Source organism: Camellia sinensis, chromosome 11 (genome assembly GCF_055761805.1).
Source record: "Camellia sinensis isolate YWXY chromosome 11, ASM5576180v1, whole genome shotgun sequence".
NCBI lineage: Eukaryota > Viridiplantae > Streptophyta > Magnoliopsida > Ericales > Theaceae > Camellia > Camellia sinensis.
Genome location: NC_138971.1, coordinates 12,653,022 through 12,668,572, shown reverse-complemented (window position 1 = coordinate 12,668,572; position 15,551 = coordinate 12,653,022).

The following is a 15,551-nucleotide window of genomic DNA, read 5'->3' as shown; positions in this document are numbered from 1 at the left end:
ACCATCAATCAAGCATTTCAATGCATGATGGCCAAGGACCTAACTTGCACAAATTCAATAAATGCATAACAAATAAGACTCCAAGACCACTACCTTATCATGGATGATCAAAGGCAATGGAGACAAAGGGAATTGGCTCATTTTCATCACTTTGAGTATGAAAGGGGCCGATCCACCTTGTGTTCAATATAACGTCCGATTGAACACAATGCAATGCACACAAAACATGTTTTACTTGGCTCAATTCTTGTTTAAACATTTTAAGTTACCAAGCCATTCATTAACCAATTTTTCCAATTGTAAAAGTCCTCTAATGAGAGGAAGGTCAATCAAAAGATGACTTAAGACATGGGAGAGACCATGCCTTTGACTAGGAGGAACCCTCAAAAGAGGGTTAAAGCCATTTAAGCATTAGCCTCAATCCCATAACTTAAGCACAACTTAAGACTAACCAACCCTCAAAACAAATCAAAAGTGGAGAAATAAGGGAGGTGGTAGATTTTTAGTGCTGAAATGACATGCTAAAGACACCAAACCATGCAAGCAAAGCCTGTAAGACATGTTCAAAAGCCATAATCATCAAGACTAATGAGGAGCATTACACTAGAGGCATGCAATATCAAACCCAAATGGCTGAACCAACTATGGACAGACCTCAAACATGCCAAAATAGTGGCCAAAATGTGCTGAGATGGTGGCATGAAAAGCAAGAAAATCATGCTCACTCATTGGCTCACAAACAAGGCATAAAGCACAACTCTCAAACACAATAAAAGAATGGAATATGTGAGAGTGTGATAATGATGTATGCTCTGAAATCACATGTAAAATGATGCCATATCATGTAAACAACTCAAACAAAGCATGCTAAGAACCTTGAAACACAAAGCCAGTCAAGGTCAACTACACTATAGCTATACAAAGCAAGTCTCAAGGGACCAAGACCACTCAAAACAGAGCTTAAGCATGTCAAAGCAAGGCTAATTACATGCTGGAATGAAGCCAACACATGCTAGAATAATAGGCTAAAACATCAGGCACACTAGGCTAGTGAACAAGATTGCACTACAAGTGTAAGAAGCAAGCAAGAGTTGACCAATCCAGCCCAAAATAGAGTTATAGCATGTCAAAAAAGTCACAAAAACATACTGAGAACAAGCTATGAGATGGTAGAAAAACATGCTCAACTACTAGGCCAATAACACATGCAAACAAGATGTGAAGATGAGGGACCACCCCCCCTATTTTGGTCCTCAAAACCAGCTTTCTACCACTGAAAAACCTCTGAGTTTTAGTGGTAGAAAGGCCAAAAAAGAATTGTTTTAAAAGCTTTAAAGGATGGCACAAAGCTTAGCAAATAAAGCTACAAGGATGGTGGATCACCCCAAACTCCAAAAGAGCCTCAAACAACCATTTTTAACACTTAAAAATAGAGATTTTTGCAGTTGATAACTAAGCCAAAACGGCATGCAAAGGTGACCCAAACTATCATACAAAAACAAGCTTAAAAGGGATAAATGCTTACCCTTGAAGCACAACAGCCAAACAAGCAACTTCTGAGCCAAAAATCATCTTTTTGAGCTCCAAACAAGCCTTCAAGAATCTCAGCTCCAAGGTAGTGGTGTTTGACTAGGTATCTTAGTGCAAATATGTGAAGAAAATACACTTTCAAGCACAATATAGCACAATATATATATATATAGAGAGAGAAAAAGAGAGAGAGAGAGAGAGAGAGAGAGGGAAATTTCAGCTCTGAAATTTTGTAACCCCTTGCATGCATATAGATGAGTTCTATATATAGGAGATACAAAGAAGCCTTGAAGAGATCCAGCCATCCACGTGGGTGCAGATGAGCTTACCTGTGCAAACAGCTGTCAAAATATCTGTAAAAATATCTACTCAAGCAATAGTGGCCGGCCGGCCATCAGTGGTGGCCGGCAGTGCCTCATTGGTGACCGGCAGGGCCTATTGATGGCTGGCATACCCAAATGCATGGCCGGCAGAGCCCTACCATGGCCGGCAGGCTATCAAGGACATCAACCTGCAAAGACCAACACATGGTCCAAATATGAGACAGAATGGAAATAGGGTTTGGAAAAAGCAAACCTTGCGCGTTCTGCCGCGGAATTCGAGTACTCGACGAGCAATCAAACTTGTCACTGGATGTACCTGCAAGAACATCCAAGTCTTGAGAACGGTCAAAAATGGGGTGTCTACACACACTCCCCAGATGGTGAACATATACGTACGTGCGTAAATCAAAGCACTCATCTACTCTTGAGAACAATGCAACACTATATATACACAATCTCTCATCTACTCATGAGAACAAACATAACAATGCCAAGCTTAAAGCATTCAAATAAATCTCATAATCCTCACTTTTTTTTTATATACTCTTTCTCACCAACACTCAAATAAAACAACAATCCATGGAGTCATGGAGGGGTGTAAGAAATTTATTTATGGATTCTAAGTTTATTTTAATTTAATATATCCATGAGGGTGATTACAACCATAAAATAAATACATGTAAAAATCCTAAACCTTCCATACATAACTAATCAAAATAATTAAAATCAATCCATCATCCTCATGTAAATACAATATCAAATCAACATCAAATAAATAAAAATAAATAAATAATAACAACACAATAAACATAAATCAAGGAAAGTGGGTTTTGCACTCACAATTATTTTTTTGAAGATCAAAGAATCACTTGAAAAATTGATGAAGCTACCAAAATAAAACCCTAACCCTTTTATTTCTCCTCTCTATCGACTTTTTTCCTCTTGCACTCTCTATTTTGTTTGATTAATCTCTCTCTCTCTCTCTCTCTCTCTCTCTCTCTCTCTCTCTCTCTCTCTCTCTCTCTTCCTCTCTTCTTTCCCATTTTCTCCTGTGGCTACTCCTCCTCTTGGAAAACTTTCACACACACACTTTTGTGATTACTAGGTCTAGTATATTATATCTACCTAATTTACTATTATATTTATATCTTACAAATATAACATAAATACAACTTATATATAAATATGATATATATTTTATGAATATATAGAACACCTTTTTTTATATATATATAACAAATATAACTATATAAATACTGGAATTAATTATATATAATTAAATAACACATTAAATTAATTAAATACGACATTAAATTCTCATGTAACCACGCAATTAATAAAGCCAAAAAATAAAATAAGATCATAATAATAATAATAAATAAATAAATAAATAAAGACTTACAAAAAATTAGGGTCGCTACATTTGTCTCGCTTGATAGAGACTTTAGTATGTACGATGTGCCTACATGATAACATGCTTATGTGGTTATACGGGTATGGGGTTTAATTTGTAGGATGTTGATTGAGTCTACGGGTTTCTAGAAGTCCTATTAGAAAAGCACTTGATCACTACTGTTTCTAATTGGAACTCTGGCAACGTTGCAGGACGGTCATTATCCGGAAATGAAATTCGAATGTGTTTATGTGATAACGTGCTTATGTGGAGTGAATTATTATTGTCCACCGCATTAGGACGCAAGTGAGTTAGCTTCGACACATTTGTAAATGTGCTAACCTCTTTTGTTACCTTCATTAGGATGTCAAGATGTGGACGTAGTGGTTATGGACGTGGTGGTTATAGGCGTGGAAGGCCTAGAAGGCATGAGATGTCTTTACTGGATGAAATTCCAGCGTAGGAAGAAAGGGTTGGTCAGGCCAATGTGGCCGAACCAGTTGGTCAACAAGCCATTGGCACCTTAGCCCGTGAAATGGCTGGAGCATTGCGGAAATCTATGGACATTCTCAAAGTTGAAAACCAAGTTCAGGCCCAAGTAGCTGAAGCAAGGCCGTTTTTCTTAAAGCGAGAGTTTTTCTAATCAAATCCAAATGAGTTTATGGGTGATTCCAAGAAGCCATTGAAGGCAAATGAGTAGCTAGAGCAGATAATGAAAACGTTCGAGATGCTTGGCATCGAGGACAGCCAATTGTGAGTGACCTTGGCATCTTTCCAGTTGAAGGGAGATGTGGGTCAATGGTGGAAATATGTGCGTGGGCGCATTGGGGTGACTTGGGAGGCTTTTGTCAGCGCCTTCTAGGACATGTTTCTACCTCCCACGGTTAAAAAAAAGTTGAGAGACCAGTTCTCCAAGCTGGTGTAGTTGAACACTTTCGTGGACGAGTTTGAGGCCACATTTACTAGCTTGTCGAGGTTTGCACCAGAACTCGTGGCAACTGAGGAGCGTTGTTGTCTAGAGTTTGAGAAGAGGTTGAGGACCGGGTTCATGTTCAAAGTGGTCGATTCGATGATTAAGGATTACGAACGCCTTGTGAAGGCAGCGACTAATCTTAAGACCGTAATACAGATAGACGAGGAGATGATGAGGGGCTCCAGGAGGAGTCAAGATATTCAGGGAACAGTAAGAGGCAGAGGAGTTCTAACCCCTAGTCGTTCTAGAGAGCTCAGTCTAGGTCAACTTTTCCAGTACCGAGTTCAGGTTTTGTGAGAGTTGGCCAGGGAGATGTCACTTGTTACAAGTGTGATCAGGTAGGCCACAAGTCTCCAGCTTGCTCGCAAAGAGGAGGAGGGCAACGGTCTACATCGTCATTGGCTCATTCTCAGAGCCAAAGTCAGGGGAAAGGACAGCCGCTCACTTGTTACCAGTGTGGGCAGATGGGGCACATAAAGAGATTTTGTCCTCAATTGGGTGACACATCCAGTACGTCTGGTGCGAGGCAGACACAAAGCCACCAGCCGGCACAATCAACACAAGCCTTGAGGGTCAATCAGGGAGCCTTTTCTGCTCAGTTGGTATATGAGGCTTATGCTCTGAAGGGTGAGCAGGTTGAACAGAGACCTACAGGGCGTGTATGATGTTACCACGCCAGATCTTGTACCAGCTCCTTCAATAGTGAGAGGTACCTTCTTATTTTGCAATTTAGTAGCTAATGTGTTGATTGATACAAGTGCATCCCATTTACTTATCTCGCCTGCATTTGCATTGGTTTTGGGGTTAGAGTTGGCTCAGTTAGCATCTCATATCTGTGTAGAATCACCTATTGGTGGTGAGGTCATGTTGAAGTATGGTTGTCGGCGTTGTGACATAGAGGTTGTCGGTCGCCGACTTCCTTTTGCATTTGTGTTGATTGACATGTCTAGTTTTGATGTTATTTTAGAAACGAACTGGTTGTCATCATATTGGGCTGTTATAGATTACTACCGTTAGAGGGTTACTGTATGTATCCTGAGTGGTGATTGCTTTTATTTCTTGGGGGATCGAGTTGATAAAGTCTTATCACCAGTGTATGATCCGCGTGGGCAGAGTGAGCTTAGTTGCCTTCTTGCCAACTTCATGAGTACTGAGTGTGATGAAGTCCGAGTTGAGTTGCCAAGGATAGTTTGTGAATACTTGGATGTTTTTCTCGAGGACCTTACTAGTTTACCACCTCATCGAGAGATCAAGTTCTCTATTGATTTAGTGCCTGGCACGACACCGATTTCCATGGCACCGTATAGATTTACACTTGTTGAGTTGAGTGAGTTGAAGTTTCAACTCCAAGAATTGTTAGGTAAGGGTTTTATCCGCCCTAGTACTTCACCTTGGAGAGCACTGGCTCTTTTTGCCAAGAAAAAAGATGGTACGTTGCGACTTTGTATATTACTGGAAGTTGAACCGGGTAACTATTAAGAACAAGTACCCAATGCCTCGTATAGATGATTTGTTTGATCAGTTGAAGGGTTCTGGTTACTTCTCTAAGATAGACCTGAGATTGGGTTATCACTAGTTGAGAGTAAAGGAGGAGGATATCCCGAAGACGGTATTCCGTACACGGTATGGCCATTACGAGTTTCTAGTGATGCCCTTTGGGCTAACCAATGCACCAGCTGTGTTTATGGATTTGATGAACCGGATCTTCCGTGAGTTCTTAGACCGTTTTGTGGTCATCTTTGTGGACGACATCTTGATTTACTCACCCTTTGAGGAGGAGCACGAAGAGCACTTGTGAGTGGTACTTGAGTTGCTTAGAGCCCACAAACTGTATGCTAAGTTTGGAAAATGCGAATTCTGGTTGAGAGAAGTTAAGTTCTTAGGCCACATGGTATCCAGGGAAAGGGTGACTGTAGTCTCATTCAAGATAGAGGCAATGCAAGATTAGAAACCACCTAAGAATGCTTTTGAGATCCTTAGTTTCTTGGGGTTAGCCGGGTATTATCATAGATTTGTGAAGGATTTCTCTAAGCTAGCCTCACCATTGACTAGACTGACGAGGAAATGGATCAAATTTGTGTGGAGTGAGACCTGTGAGAAGTCTTTTCAAGAGCTTAAGGTTAGACTTACCACTTCTCTAGTTTTGATTATTCTGGAAAGGGGTTTGGGCTATTCGGTGTATTGTGATGCTTCAGAAAAAGGTTTGGGTTGTGTTCTGATGCAAGAAGGGAAGGTAGTGGCGTATGGCTTGCGACAGTTGAAAACACATGAGAGGAACTACCCTACTCATGACCTAGAGTTAGCAATGATGATCTTTCCCTTAAAGATTTGGAGGCATTATTTGTATGGTGTGAAATTTGAAGTGTTTTCCGATCACAAGAGTCTGAAATATCTATTTACACAAAAAGACTTGAATCTAAGGCAGAGGGGGTGGATGGAGTTCATAGAAATTATGACTTTGAGTTACATTATCATTCGGGAAAGGCCAATGTTGTGGTTGATGCCTTAAGTAGAAAATCCATTAGCAGTGTAGCTTTTATTGTCACCCGAGAATAGGAGATATTGGGTGCTATTAGGGAGTTTGACCTGCATCTTGGCGAGTTTGTTGAGTCTGCAATCTTGTTTTCGATAGTTGCATAACCTACACTTGTGAACTGAGTGATAAAAGCACACAAGGGTAACCTTGAGGTAGAATCCCTCTGGGAGAAGATTTCCAGTGAGAAGGTAGAAAGAGGCTTGACCGTGTACTCCGACTCAAGTGTTAGATACTTTGACCGTCTCTTCGTGCTGGAGTCTTACCGAGAGGATGTACTCTAATAGTTTCACCATTTATGCCTTACGGTGCATCTGGAAGACACAAAGATGTATCACGACCTTTGTCACTAGTTTTGATGGAGGGAAATGAAGAAAGATGTGGTCATGTTTGTGCTAAAGTGCCTTACTTGTCAACAAGTGAAGGCCGAACATCAAAGGCCAACGAGTTTGTTGCAACCCTTGTCCATAGCCAAGTGGAAGTAGGAGCATGTCATGATGGATTTTGTTGTGGGCCTTCCGAGGACTTAACGGGGTAGTGATGTAAGTTGGGTGGTAGTTAACCAGTTGACCAAGTCAGCGCACTTTATACCTATGCGTGTGAGTGACTCGGTGGATTATCTTGCCGACCTTTACATTAGGGACATAGTGAGGTTGCACAAAGTCCCTGTGACGATTGTTTCGGATAGAGATCCACGTTTCACAGCTCGGTTATGGTAGAGCCTACAAAGTGCCTTGGGCACGAGATTGACTTTTAGCATTGTGTATCATCCTTAGACTGACGGGTAGTCTGAGCGTACTATTCAGATCCTTGAGGATATGCTTCGAGGTTGTGTCGTTGACTTTAAGGGGTCATGGGAGAGGCATTTGCCCTTAGCGAAATTTGCCTATAATAATAGCTTCCAGTCGAGTATTGGTATGACACCGTTTGAGACCTTGTATGGCTGACCGTGTAGATCTCCTATATGTTAGGCACAGGTGGGTGATGCACCTATGTTGGGTCCAAAGTTAGTCTAAGAGACAACGAAGAAAGTTGCACTTATCCGTAAGAGGTTGGTTACGGCTCAGAGTCGCCAGAAAAGTTATGCCGACCATAGGAGGAGACCTTTATCTTTTGAGGTAGGAGACCATGTATTCTTGAAAATACCACCTAGGAGAAGTTTGATGAGATTTGAAAAGAATAAAAAGTTATCCCCTTGATTCATTAGATCTTTTGAGATCCTTGAGCGGATTGGAGAGGTAGCTTATCGTTTGGCCTTACCGCCACAACTTTTCGGGGTTCATGATGTGTTTCATATTAGCATGCTTCGGAAGTATGAGCCGGATCCATCACACGTGTTGGATTGGCCTGACTTAGAGTTAGATGAAGATACCCCATATGAGGAGAGACCGGTGACAGTCTTAGATCCAGGGACCAAGTCTTACGAGGCAAGACAATTCCCTTGGTTAAAGTATTGTAGAAACATCACGGGGTTAAGGAAGTTACTTAGGAGCGTGAGTTGGAAGTCCGTAAAAAGTATCTGAACTTATTTATTGATGTTTGAGCATGTATTGAAATTTTGATTATGTTAATGAGATATGAAAGCATTGTATATGTTGTGTATGTTTTAGAAACATGGATTTAATATAAACATTGTAAATGTTTTGAGAAAATGTGAATTATACTTTCAATGTTGAAACTTGTGTATCGAGTTGATAAGAATGGATGACTGGAGAATAGGTCATGACAATGGAATTGATGAATTATCGTTATTATGTTTGGTTTAAACACAACTTTAAAACATGATTTAAGATTTCGGGGATGAAATTCCTTAAGGGGGGAGATTATAGCGATTTTGGTTTAGACTCGACCCATTTTGTATTCCGGACTCGGGTTTCATAGTTATGTATTGTTGTTCATGTCTTGCTTCCCTTGTACATCCTTAAATTTGGTTATTGGATTGTAGTAGTTATGTTTGGAGCAGGTTGGTTGCTTAGTTTCAAACCTTTGTTGCCCAGGATTTTGCTCATCTGCTCGAACGGCATTTCTTGCGAACTCTCAATACTTTTGCAGAAATTTGCAGAAATGTCGCTCGAGCGGGCTTTGCAAACTCTCAATACTTTTGCAGGTCTATAAAACTACTGGGAGAGTGTATTCTACACTCGAGTGGTCTTTCTGCACTCGAGCAGGCTTAGCTTAAGCGGTCTTTCTTGTGTTCGACCATTGGTCTATCATCTACAAAACTACTAGGAGTGTGCATTCTGCGCTCGAGCGTCATTTCTTGCGCTTGAGCGGACTGTGCGTATATCAATTCACAACAGCACCTTTTTACATCACTTTTTCATATCTTTTTTTCTCTCAAAACCATAGATCTAGAGCCTCTCTCTCTCTCTCTAAAACCTATCTTCTCTCTGCATTTTCACCTATATCTAGTGATTTCTCCACCTGTGTGCCTTTGTTAAAAAGGTAGAGCATCTCAAGGGTTACGTTTTGATCCAAATAGAGCTTGGTTTAGGCATCTTTGAAGTCTCTCCATCTCTTCCTTTGGTCTTTTAAACTTGAGGTAGGGACTTTCTTCACTCTTCTATGAGTTTTAACTTAGTTATTTGTTGATGTGTAGAAAATATTGGGATTTGGGATGATTTTGAACAAACCTAGGATTTTGGTTTAAAATAAAAAAAGGGGTTTTCAAATTAATGTATTGGAAATGGTTATGGAGATAGATATGAGGTTGTGGTGTGATTAACTTGTTGATTTTAATACTTGGGATAGATTTGAAAAAAATGGATTTTGCTCTAAAATGTCTCAATTAATTATTTTGTATAAATAATTGGAATTAGTATTGAAATTATGAAATTTGATGGATGTTTACATAAATGGTGGAGTTGGATATGTATTACCCCTCACCTATGAAAATTTGAATAATTTATCTATTTTGGAGATTGTTTATCTATTTAAAAATATCTATTTTGGACTATCGGTGGAGGATAGTTATGATTGTTGTAGAAAATACAAGAGAATTAGGTGAATTGAAACTAATCTCTTATCTATTGTTATTGAATATGACTATATTTTAATACATTGCAAATGTATGATGTGTGGGAGGAGAAAGGGGATGTACTCCATGTTTGGGAGAAGAAACAGAATGGACTCCATTGAATTAAGTTGGCTTGTGTGTCCAGGGTGAAAGTCCCTAAAATCGTATGTATACATGGGTGATGGTTCCCCCAGACAAAATATCTATAAAATGGCAAATGGAAGTGTTTGTATAATGGTTGTGTTTGTATAATGGTTGTGTTAATTAGAAACCCATCAAGTTATACCTTCAGTGAATGAATTGGTGAATGACTCATGAAATGAGATAAAACGGTGAATGAATCATGAAATAAGATAAAGTGAATTGAGATAACATGAACTGTGATATAAAGTTTGGCATGGCATGGTTTTGCAAAAGAGTTATAAATGATATTTATCGTGGACATTGAATATGCATCTCATATTTATATCTTTGTTAAGATTCATATATTGTGTTAGATTGTTCCTACTGGGCTTTGGCTCATCCTATTTGGGAAAAATCATTTTCAGGTATTGGAGATATGCCTCCGCCAAGGCAGTAGTTTGGGGAGATTTGGAGCAAGAGCTTCTTTTTTATTGTAGTTACTTTGTATAGTCAAGGGCTTAATTGTATTGAGATAGACTCATTTTTGTTGTAACCAAATAGTGACTTGGAAAGATGTAAGCCTTTAGGACATATGAATATTTGTTTAACTTTCTTTACTTTTTACTATTTGGAACACATGCTGTAGATTCAGGGTGAGCTATTTATGAATGTATATCGCATGTGTTACCTTTTATATATTAACTCTGATGAATGAAAGTACTTTGTTTCAACATGATTTCCGCTTATGAAATAGGTTTATCATAGTTATTTTGGGTCGTTACAGCAGTCCAACACAAAAGGGGCTAGACGTTTGGCCGGAGGACTGACCAAGGGTTTTTGGCCCAGTTTTACTCCAGTTCAGTTCTGCTTCACACCGGCTATCAAATCAGCAGTATACTCGACAACCGCGGAAGTCATCCTTGACGACCGGGACCCCACCTGACATCCGAAGGGACATGCGGGCATATGTCATTGAAAAACAAAATTTCATTTTGGACATTCGGGTGGATGACCACTCTGTGCTGTTATGGCTCTTTTTCAAATATAGTTGTCATCAATCAGACCCATCTTTCAACTCCTTTAAGATTTAATCATGTATAGGGAATGCAAATTTGTGTATAGTGGATTTAACCAAAATCTTACACAATGTTCTCAACACACACAACAGACAATGGTCGATGATTTTCTTCTTGATAAATAGCAGAGTTTTTGTTGAACAAAAGAAAAGCAAGCAACAACACAAACAAGAAAATTTCTCTAATCTTTCATCACTCTCATCTTTCTCTATTCTATTCTCTGAAGTGTTGTTCATTTGGTTTTCATTTTCCCTTCAAAAATTACAGTGAGCTTTAGCATTAAGCATATATACCTGTGAGAGTTTTATATATATATATATATATATATATAACTCAGCACTTCAATCTTTATAATATTTCTTGAGAGAATTTCATTTCAAGGTATTTGTGAAAGCAAAACCTATCATTCAAATATTGTAAGAGTGTAGTACACTCATATTTCTTGACTTTTTGAGTGTGATTGAGAATTAGCTAAAGAGGGCAAGGTTTTGAACTTGGTATAACCTTTGTAAAATCTATGGACGAGTGCTCCATTTATGAAGAGGCTGCTAGCACTCAGTGAAACTAGAAGATAGTAGAAAATCTCAAGTAAAGCTTGAGGAGTAGATGTAGGCTTGGTTGAAACTGAACCATTATAAATCTGTTTGCGTCTTCTTCCTTAATCTCTTTACTTAACTGATATAACTATTTACTGTGATTACATACTTCATTGTTAAATTTCTCCATTAAGCATTTTCATTAACTGTTATTCATCTACTACTTTGAATTAATTATCTGTTGTACAAGTTGTAATTTTTATTGGAGTATTATTATTTTTTATTTGTAAAAACCTAATTAACTCCCCCTCTCAGATTGCCTTTTGGATAACAGCAGGAATAAAGCACCAGGAATAAAGCACCAGCAAGAGTAGAAAAACTCTATTGTGAAAGTTGCATCCTGATTGTCTAAAATGAAAATCAGCACCAAAATAGCAGAGTACCATCAATTGGAGTGACAAGTTTGCTTCCTTAATTAATTCCCTTTCTCTTACAGGCAAAAAGGCTGCTAATGTCACATCCTAATGTTTAATACATGGCGTTAATCAACTAATCATGATAAAAAAAATTAATAAAAATAAAAGTAATTTATTTTAATAGTTATATGTGTTAAAATAGAATTTAATTTAAAATTATGGGTAAAAACAAATTAATAATGGAATTACTATATTGATTAAGGCCAAAATATAAATAGGAAAAGTGTGGCGATGTGGCAATAGGCTAGAGTCACCCTCATGTAATTAGGAAAGATGAGGGAATGGCTGGAAGACGCCCTAAGAGACCCACCTCTGGAAGTCATCACTTTGGCTGTGTATATAAGGGAGTGAGGTAGTGGCAAGCCAATGCAACATAAACAAGAAATCAAAGGGAATCAGAGAAAATAAAAAGTAAATAGTAAGAATCAATGTTGAGTAATCACGAATTGTTTTATGTAAAATTGGTTTATGAATTATTTTATGCAAATCATACTTTATAAATTATATTAATATTTCAAATATACTATTTGTGTAATGAACCCTATTTGTTTAAAAAATGAGACCCATATATATAAACTGTTTATTAAATTTGATTTTGATTTGATATTTGATGATGTATTGTGTAAGTACTATCACGGAGGTCCCATGCCTTGGAAACTTGAATAACCATTGGCTCTCTAATTAGTCACTTTAGTGACCCTCTGCTCTATTCTGTACCGTGGTTATGATTATTTTTACTTATATGATTTCTACATTATATTTCTATTATTTAAAATAATTTATTTATTCGAACTAAACTATTTACTATTTAGCCTAAATAATTATCCATGATGATTTGTATACCCTTATGCTCTTATAGTATAATATGTATTACCCTGCCATGTGCTTTATAGCTATTAAACCCTTTTAGGTAATGAACCTTATGGAGGGGTTTTTTTACCCCGTAAAGTAAAATTGGGGCTTGGAATAAACACCATATTTTATTTTTGTTTTTTTTTTTTTGTTATTTGTAATTATTGTTTGACTCTTTTTAAATAAATAAAAGCTTCAATGTATGTTTTCGATCAATAAATATTTATGTACACCTTTTATGTGACTCTACTACATGGTTAATTTATTTTAATTTAGAATTAATCCTTTATAACAGTAGAAATCAACGAGTTGCGACATCCAACCCTAAGCATCGGGGTTGAGTTGTAAGACCTAATACCCTCAATAATTGAACATAAAGCAATCAACAATGATCTTTTTATGGCTCCACTTGCAGATCTAACAATACCACAAGCATAAATTTCTAAAACACCAACATATTCACGAAAATGGAAAACAAAATAGTAAAATTTGTTAGTTTTTAATTTTAAAACTCAACAACACCTGAAATAGCAAAAAAAGTTCTCACTCGGCAATATTTAGATCTAAAAGCATAATCATAACAAAGAGAATGAATAAACACAAGATTTACAATAAACTCACTATATTAATCTAATTAAAATTTTAAATAACACAGAGAACTAATATTATAACTGTATCAAAGAATATAACTGAAAAATAATTTAATTATATTCATAAAATAGGACAAGAACAACAATGAAATAGCACTGAAAAAATAATTAGGCAATTAGATGTACAGATTAAAAAATGATGTACATCTGAATTTTTTATTTATTTATTTTTTTTTTTTTAAAAAAACACAAAGAAGAATCATCTTGTTTATCAAAAAAGAAAAAGAAAGAATAAATTATCATCTTGTTTATGTAAAAAGAAGAAGAAAAACATTATATTCATGCAACTTAGAGTGATGCAAAAAAATACCAAATACAAACATAAAGATCTCAAACCAAAATAAATTAAAAAGGGAAAGAAAAAAAAAAGTTAATTAATTCAGCCACTGTAACAATGAAAATTATTGATGCTCATGGACCGTTACTCCATACCAATCTCCACTTGCCACTTCCTATGTTGCCTCTCAAAATACTAACATAAAAGTGGTGTGTCCCACCCTATGAGCAAATCACTTTGAAATTGAGACATCACTTGAGAATATCTCAACACTAGTAAATAATTACTCATGCATGTCACAAGAAGTTTCTAAGGAGAGAAAATACAAACAATGTACAATCACAGAAGCAAATTAAGACAACTTGCCTCCTCCAGAGATGTTGGTTTCAAGACACCATCCCAAAGACTATTTCTTTGTGAGTATCCTAATCACTACAACCACTTCAATGGCCATTGATTAAAAAAAAAAATTGTCAAAATTGCATAATAATTATCTTGGTAATTTTATTAGCAAAAATGTTTCATGCCCCCTTTTCCCCTCACCCCCTTTGACCCCCTCTCTCTCTCTCATTGGTTACATTTTCTTTTTCTTTTTTCTTTTTTTCCTCCTCCTCTAATCACCACCCGCCACGTGTCTGTGGGGATTGTAGGGGTGGTGATTAGAGGGGTCTCTATCATGACTCTTTTATCAGAACATCGATTACCATAACATGACACCCAAGTCTATTTTTAGCAAATAAAACATTATTGATGATAACAGAAAGGTTACAAGCCTAAGGCACTCCCATACTTTAGAGACAAGATCTGAAGATACACTCCTCCAACAGAAAGCTAAAAATGTTGGCCAGTAATAAACTTTCAAAAGAAAACATAAATAGAGAAGAAAAACAGCAAAAGGAGCAATGATCTTGAAGAAAGAGGAGCTATACAGTTAACCAATACAGAAAGGCCTCCAAAAAATATCAGTAAAGAAAATAAAACATTACCAGTAAAATCTTTTTTACCGTTAGTGAGGTACATGAAGGTCCAACTCAAAACAATCCTGCCACCAAAATAGATCAATGAAGTTGCCAAAACAAAGTAGGCTATCTTAATTTCAATTAAGTTCCCTTTCTGTACACCTCCCGATGAAGTTATTAACATAGCTTTTCTTGGAGCGAGGCAAAAGCTTTTAATAACTGAGAGGGTAATTTTTGGGAAAGAATTGGGCCGAGCTGTGAGTTGGGCCCTGCGGCCCAAAGTGTGAAGGAATCGGTAAGAAGCCGTAATGTTATTTTGGCCCAGTAGAGGCATAGATACTCCGGTCCAGGAGAAGTGTAGTTATTCCGGCCCAGGAGAGGTGTGGTTACTCCGGTTCAAGAATGTGTAAAGCAACTCCGGTCCGGTGGCAATTTGAAGTAAGTCCGGCCTTACATTTAGTCCGGTCGTGTCATAATTTGGTTAGGTCGGTCAGAACTTGCTACTTGGAAGTTTGATCTAAACACACCATGGTTGAACAGGGGAAAGCCGAGATAAGGAGTTGGAGGAGAAGACCGAGCTAAGGACAGTTCGGCCTTCTCTGTGGCTCTGCATAGCCAAGCTTATTTCGGTCATATAGTAGTTCGGCCAAAGTGGAAACCATCCCACTTGGTTTAAGCAGTGGGGGAGGGTGTAAAAGGATAAGCATTATCCTTAGGAGTATGAATCCTAGGAGGACTCTGCATGGAGAAATAAAAGTCCTACTAGGATTATGCCACTCGAAACCTATAAAAGCTCACAAGCACCACCTTGGAGGAGGTAATTGAACACAATTC